Source organism: Miscanthus floridulus, chromosome 3 (genome assembly GCF_019320115.1).
Source record: "Miscanthus floridulus cultivar M001 chromosome 3, ASM1932011v1, whole genome shotgun sequence".
Taxonomy (NCBI): domain Eukaryota; kingdom Viridiplantae; phylum Streptophyta; class Magnoliopsida; order Poales; family Poaceae; genus Miscanthus; species Miscanthus floridulus.
In genome coordinates this window covers 5,876,276-5,884,526 of record NC_089582.1, presented here as the reverse complement: position 1 = coordinate 5,884,526, position 8,251 = coordinate 5,876,276, and the positions used below count along the sequence as shown (strand labels likewise).

General features: G+C 41.8%; 1 long non-coding RNA gene across 1 annotated transcript; it reads left to right on the top strand.

Annotated features, from left to right (window-relative positions):
- The first annotated feature begins 889 nt into the window (after positions 1-889).
- Positions 890-1,228, top strand: LOC136544846 (uncharacterized). The gene is made up of 3 exons (XR_010780848.1): positions 890-931; positions 1,006-1,104; positions 1,198-1,228. It is a non-coding gene; the product is annotated as an uncharacterized lncRNA (long non-coding RNA).
- Positions 1,229-8,251: the final 7,023 nt, after the last annotated feature.

Genomic DNA, 8,251 nt, shown 5'->3' with positions numbered 1-8,251 from the left:
GACCGGGCCGCGCTCGCCCCTGCGGACCGCGCGAGCGGGGTCGCATCCCCCGGCGGCGGTGGCTAGGCTAGCGCAGGGTCGGCGCTCCCCGGCGGTGGCTGGGCCGGCGCTCGCCCAGGCGGACGCAGGAGCGGCGTCGCGTTCCTCGACAGGGGTTGTGCCGGCTCTCACCCAGGCCTGCTCCGCGCAACGTTCCCAGGCGGCGGGGCGATCCGCGCACGCCCAGGTGGCCGGTGCTCCCGTGCACGCCCAGGCGGCCGGGCCAGCCGCGCGCACCGAGGCAGCGGGCGCTCTCACGTGCGCCTAGGCGGCCGGACCTTCAGTGGGCGCTCTCGTGTGTGCCCAGGCGGCCGGACCTTCCGCGCGCGCCCAGCCAGCAGGGCGAGCCACGCGCGTCGAGGCAGCGGGGCTAGCTGCTCGGCACCAAGCGGCGGGTGCTGCCCATGGTTCAGGCGACGCCGGTTCAGGCTCTACAGCAACCGTCACCAATGGTGCAGCTGTCGATGAACCGCAAGTAGTGGAGATTGATTGGCTCGACGGGTGAGTCCAACTTTTTTTGTTCAACTGCAGTACTAGACATGCATTTGTAGATCTTGTTTGCGTTACTTAGGTTTCTTGTTGAAATAGTAGATTTGATCCAAATTCAAGTTTCTTGTTGAAAATTAAATTGTTGGGCAACAGAAAGAAGTGCAGAAAGGATATTAAATGTTTTAGCTTTGAGATGGTTGTGGATTCGGACTTGACAAATTATAAGGATCTTGTTGAATCAGTGGTAGAAAGGTATCCACCGGGTCTAGCCATATGCACGGATGCTGGACAGGCAGTGATGATAGGGGTGGGTGAAGTATTTCCAGGGGCTGAACATAGAGAATGCATGTTTCATTTGCAAGCGAGGAAGACCAGAAGACATTGCTGCTATGAAAGCTATCAAGTAATAATTTGTCTACTCTTTCTCTGCTTTTAATAAAAGACATATTAGTGACTTTCTTATTTTTGACATTGCAGAGGAGAACCAAAGAAGAGGGCAAAAAACAACAAATCTGCTGAAAGTTCCATTATGCCTTTGGAAGAAGCACCATCTGCATCCATGTCTTTTCCACCAAGGTTTGCAATTTCATATCCCTTGCAATGTCAAACTTACTCCCATGTTCACTTCAAACTTATGATTGATTCTATGTTCCTACTGTCTCACCATAGTCAAAGCTTGGAAACTACTGCTAAGAAAAAGAGAAAATCTGTTGATTGTACTCCCAAAACATCTAAAAGGTACTTATCACTAGTGCTGAAAATATGAATTTATGCCATCATGAATGACTATTTGTCTTAGATACTAAATAGATTGCTTGTCTCTCGCCACAGCCAATCCTTGGAGATATCAAGTAAGAAAAAGGGGAAATATGGTAGCTCCAACTCAGGCACATAAAAAAGGTACTATTTCCAACTCTGAATTTTTTTCATTGTTCATATTTCTATTTGCTAAAAATCATTGCTGCCCTATATTCACATGTCCAGGTCAAGGAGTGGCTCCAATCAACCCGAGGCACTTTCCATTGATTTCCCTGCCCACACAGATCAACCTAGGAAGGCCAAGGCTAAAAAGAAGGTCACATTCAAAACGGAAAAAAAAGTGCTTGGCAAAGAGGCGGTAAACAAGCCAAAGGTGATACTTGACAACCCCACAATGGGCACACGAAGCAAAACTTCTCAGCCTGCTAGCCCGGCGATGAGTACAAGGAGTAAAAGAAGGCTCAGCCTATGATTTCTCATGTGTGTAGCACTAGCTTGTGTATGTGACAACTAAATTTATTTGACTTATGTGCGAACTAAATTTATTTAAGATGTCTAGTATGTGCGAACTGAATTTATTTGAGATATCAAAAATGTGCTAACTAAATTTATATGTGCAATTGGCTCCATGTCTGGCAAAAAATGCGTGGTAATGCTGTAGTTGTTATGTGCTCTAAAATTATGTGCAAGAAGTGAAAATAATGCTCAAAATGAAACATTTGCAATTTACAAGCATCTACAAAATGTACAGTACAGAATTCGAATTATAAAATATCAAAAACTGAATTCTAAACTATCAAAAACGATGCTTTCACGTCCAGGGGTAGAATCGACTTTTCATCTCTCATCTAACACCGTTATAGGGTCAAATGGACGGGAAGGCCAGATAAGGAATCGAAAGTCGGATTGGAGGCCAAATAGGTAAGTTGGAAATTTTCAGGGCCAAGAAAGGAAGCCTGAGTTTTAAGAGGGCCATGTAGGTAAATTTCTCTAAATCAATTACACAAGCATCAAAGTTTGAACACAAGTCGAAATTGTATTCATTTCATGATCGTACTGTACATGTCAGAAGGGGTATTTAGAGGGGTCCTAGTCTTCGTAATCTATGTGCAAATGACCATTTTACCCCTCTGTTGGAAACGGTGGTTTCCAGTAGGTAAGCCTGGGGGAGTACCGATGGGAGGCCTCCGCCCGAACGATGCCTCGGGCAGAGTATCGTCTTGTGGTCAGTGGATCTAGACAAAACTAGGGTTTCATAAATGCTCTCAACTAACTAGTACAGTGGTTATGCTCCCCCTTTTTACAGGGCACACCCACTATGGACTGTCTTTACAACAATGCCCCTTGTCGGCCACAGAACATTCATAGCATATTCCCTTTCCTATATTGATGGCTAAGGGCAACCTCGGGAGCCACTCCTTCAACCACCATTGCCTTGATGGGCCTCGCCCGTAGGCCCGAGCGTGGCCCAAGGCCCATGCTGCAGTTCTTCGGAGAGCTCCCAAGATCCCGGAACCCCTCCGACGTGGCCTTCACCTACGCTCATGCCGCGCTCAGCTATAACCTTTGCTCCCGTCGACCACGCCTCCACTCCTACTCAGGTCCACGTGCCTCCGCTCTTGCCACATGAGCATTCGCCGGAGGTAGTGCTTGGGGAGCCTTCGCCGCCACCTATGGACCTTCGCCACGTCTGGCCTAATGGTTGGAGGCTCTAGCCTTTTCGTCCTGCACATCATGCGAAAAAGCTCGTTAATTGTTAGTTCGATCACAGTCTCGGTTTTTCGCCTTCGCGACTCATACTCCCCTATCCCAACAGTTCCCCCCTTGAGAGCTTGGTCTGGTGCTGGGGGGCCCTGCCCTCAAAACGTGGCCCTTGGGTGTTTGAGGCACGGAGGCTCTTGCGCATGCGAAGGCTGCCTTGTCGATGGAGGTGTCTATTCTTGGCAGTGGAAATGGGTCTTTCTTGCATGCTTTGTTTAGGTTTGTGAAGTCTATGCACATCCTCATCTTGCCATTTTTCTTTGGAACCAAGACTACGTTTGCCAACCATTCTGGGTATTTGACTTCTCTAATAACATTGGTGTCTAGCAATCTCTAAACCTCTGCTTTTGCGCTAGAACTCTTTCCTCCGACATTTTCCTTTGCCGCTGCTTTTTTGCGCTAGAAGCGGTATGAGACTGGTTCTTCCTTAGGAGTGCCTCCGGATCTGCTATGTAGTTGTCCGATAGGGAGAAACTAGTCATACACTATCCTATTTTCATCCACAACTAGAGAAAACAAGCCAAGTTACCCTGCATAAACAATGGCTACCTTTCATGCATATTACCATGAACATGTCCTACTAGATTCTTTAATCAATTATGTCTTCCCCGGCAATGGCCCCAGAAATGCTTATTGATATTTCTTAACGTCACTACTAAGTACGGGGTGTGAATCCATCCTCATCAATTGCACCAGAAATACCTTGTTGGTACTTCTTAGCAACATAACTAATGTGTAGCCATGCTACTAGGAAATAGCCTTGACAGTTCCTTAACAATTTTAGATATTTATCCACAAGTGCACAGAGCTATCATTGTAGCATTTCACCCAGAAGTATTTAGGGTATCGTTATTTATATTTTCCCAAAGGAAGGCATTGATTAAGAGTCTAGTATGGATATGAACTTGAATAATAATGCTTGGAAGTGCACCAATGCTTATAGCAGCGGTAAGAATGATAATTTCAAGATAGTGGACACACACTTGGTTTTCCTCAAAGGATAAAAGAGAAAAGAAAGGATACAAGAATAATCCTAAGTCAAGCAGGCATTGGTCTTGTATAGTCATACAAAGATTAGTTGATAATCATACAAATTACATAATTAGTTTTAGGGCTAAGTGTGGAGCAGGTCAGGAGACCACCGAGTACTGGTCTGCCAGCAACCTTATGTGACAATTTAAACTCCTACACCCTAAACAAACGCGGGGGAATATGAAGGACGGGCAGGGCTGTCACCACCTACCGCCTACCCCTCCAGCGGAATGTAGGACAATGCATTCACCTGTCTCTCCATACCCAAGCACCATGCTTTTGTATACAGAAACTACTCAAATCCCCTCGAGTCCCTGATCCTACGGATCAACAGGTAAAGAAATTGGGCACACCTGATGACACGATGAACCGCCATCTCAACTTAGCTCTAATTCTGATTATATAAGTTATATGATTGTTTAAGCATAAAGTTAAGTGTGCTATTCTCATGACACATAAACATTGTACTAGTTCATATATCAAGATCATAACATAATAACTATACTCTAGTTCATAAGTATGACTATAATAAAGTGATGACATGACTTTGGAAGAACCCATATTGATATTTATACCAAGAATCTCTTCTTTCTAGGAGCCAAGCACTCCAAGGTGGCTTTGCCTTGCTCTAATACAACTAAAAGGTAAAACTATAGAGCGTAGAGAGTGAGGTGTTGCTCAATGTGGTGTGTGTGAGAGAGGAGGGTACCCCTCTACTTATACACGGAGGTATGGCAGTGCTCTAGCTATTTTTGGCATGAAGCCCCGGGATGCACCGCCATAACATGAAGCCATGCTGCCGCCATTCAAAGGAGAGGTCGAGGTGCGCCAGAAAGGGGGTGGCTGCACCTAGGGGGCGGCCGGTGCCTGACCGAGCTGGCTCGCCACCGCCTTGCGTCGTAGGCAATGGGCTGGTCATGGATCATTGCTCCATGGGTTTTTGCCCAATTTGAATTGTTTTGGTGGGCGTCTCCCTTGTTTCTTTGCTCAAATCAGCGTCCAAAAGCACCTTTTGGTAATTTCTTCCATGTATTTGTGTTTGTGACCTGCAAAATAATATTCTCTAAATACATGTGGAACTTGGTTAATAGTAAATACATATGTGATTAAGTTTGCTAATTTCTCTTCTTTTTTGTCGCTTAATTGGAGGCCGGATTTGATCGTTAAGGACCGCCAACAAGCTCCCCCCAAGCTTAACCTTTGCTTATCCCGAGCAAATAGCTAAGTTGTTTGGTTGTTGATCGGTAGTTGCTATGATGACGAATATAATTCATAAGTGCCATGCCTATAACAAAGTATTCTTCCTTGATTTAAATAAGTTGGCATTCTATCCACCCTTTTAACTTAACCCTGTGGGGCTTATTGCTTTTCCATGTCTTAGGCGGTTGCAAGATAGAACGGATTTAACAAAATTACCAATCATTCATTCTTTGATCAACCTTCTATCCGAAGGTTTTATGAGTTTTGCAAAAATAAAATGTAAGTTCCTCAAATGATTGACTCGATGGCTCAATGTGTATGATGCTTACCAAGGCATTTGTTTTGCCTTCTTTTCATCCTATCTTTAAAAAGCTTTGAGTGGAGTTTTAGGTAGGTATGAATAAGAGGCATACTTACATCACATATATTGCTAAGTCAAAAATTGGATCCAAGGAGATGCAAGTCATACACTTTGATCAAGATGTGCAAGTGTGTGGAATATAAAAGTGATTCCTAATATTTTTTATACTCCTTTGATCATGACTTTCTCTCTTTTGAATAATTGCCTTAGAAGTATGGGCTATCCCTCTTTTTCAATACTTTGGAACCTTCATGTGTTCCATTCTTTTTCTTTTTTTCTTTTGCTATTTTGAGAGCTTCATATGTCTCTCTCTTTCTTTTTTTCAGTATAGCCCCATACTCTTTTTGTTATATGAAAACTTTGGAGAGAAAGACTCATGACAAATGAATAGAGTTTTTATTTTAGGTGGATAGAAAACATGTTTTTGCGTAACTCTCAGTGTAAGAGTCAACATTTTATTTGTGGGTGTACCTGAATCTTGATCATGGGTGCATGACTAGAATCTCTACAAGGGTCATAATAATTTGACAAAACTCAATGTGAATGTGAGTAGCATATGATTAAGGTTTGCATTTGAATCATGTCATATGGCCATGGTAGGAATTCATAATCATTGAGGAACTTTTGATTTTAGCATTTTTAAGATGAAAACTCAGGATGTCAAGTTTCTCTTAGAATAAAGTCATAGCATATTCTATTTACCATATCATAACTTGCAACAACTGAGAAAAGGATCATGCTTTTGCAACCCACAAGTTTCAAGCTTTTAGGATGAGACATTTTTAGCCAACAAACTTAAATCTTGGGGAATACTAATTTACAGCCTAGGTACAGATAAATTATAGACAGAGCAACTATTCATTATTTCAACAAGAGAGAAACTAAACATTCTTAAGTCACATATGAGAGTGGAATAATTATTTTTTAAGATAATAAAATAACTAAAAGAAATATGAGATACAAGTTACCTCTATGGGAGTCCTCCCCCAAGCTAGCTCCTGACTTATGGTCCGTGGTTCGGCAAGGAACGCTGCTAGCTGGTGGACGCTGTGGCCTAATTTATGATTCATGGCCTCCTTTTGAGCGTGCTAGGAGGCTCCCCTAAGCTTGTCTTATGGTGCCATCAAGATAACAAGACAACCATACTTGGGGTCAAAAGTTGTTATTATTATTATTATTATTATTATTATTATTATTATTATTATTATTATTATTATTATTATTATTATTATTATTATTATTATTATTATTATTATTATTATTATTATTATTATTATTATTATTATTTTAATCAAGGTTTACCAAACAAGTTTTCATCTAAGTTGTCATCTCAAAGACTTACCCTCATGAAGTTGATAAATTCCTGCAAGGGTCAGTCCATATGATCAACCAAACTCTACACTAGCAGTTTCGGTTCAATAATCAAACTAGACGCCATGTCTAATTTGATTAAGGCAGGCTTATTAACCTATGTACCTTGCTTAATTCAAAAACCTATGAAAGTATGATCAATACATCTAAACTAAGCACCATGCTTAATTTAAAAGATGTATGACCAACCCCAAACCAAACATACCAGTATAGAAAAAGGAAGCATGAAAAGATAAACAAGATTCATCTAACGGAGGCGAAGACATTAAATGGTGAATAAGAGAACCAAAGATTTTTTTGGAATTTTATATATTTTTTCTTATTTATAGTGCAAGATTACTAAAAATATGCAAGAAAATAAATATGCAATGTAGGGTACTTACTTCCGCAGGGGTCCTCCCCCAAGCTAGCTTGAGGCCGGTTGCTTGGTGAAGACTCCAAGGTAGAATAATTTTATTGCATATGGTTTTTACTTTTTTTTATCTCAGCCATGTCCTTACTAAGTAGTTTTGGCTCAATGATTAAATAATATTTAATCAAGGTAGGCTAATTAACCTAAGCACCATGCCTAAGTTCAGAAGCCTATAAAAGCATGATCGTGCACTATACATACTTCAAACCAAAACATACTTGTATAGAAAATGGAAGGATGAGTAGGATTTATTTAACGAAAGTGAGGAAAAAATGATCTAATTATTATTATTATTTTATTATTTTTTAATTATAATTTTAGGCAACTTTAGATGATAAATACGAAGGATAACTATCGATTTACATTCGGCAAGGACTCACCATTTTAAAGTCCAATGAGCAGGACTCTTCTCCTGTCACTTTTTGCTCGATGGAGGTACATCCGTGTCCAGAGACGTAGATGCGGATGTTGATGCTTCTACATGCCATGCCTGTTTGATCCCTTTACGTGGTTGTTTCTTGGGCCGATTTGTTTTAATATGTTTATGCATTTTAAACCCATTAAATGGGCATCTCATTGTTTGCCCTTTCATATGAAATCTAACATGCCCTAATCCCACGTGTAAGACTGCATTTGTAGTGTTAAGAAATGGTCTCCATAAGAGGAGGGGTACTTCCTTATTGTGGCCCATGTCCAGAACGATGAAGTCCGTGGGGATGTACGTGTCTCGAATTTTCACCAAGATGTCCATGGCTAATATCTTCAGATTTCGTAAAGTTTGATCTGCCATCTGTAGTTGGAAATCTGCAGTGGACAAAGGTCCACCT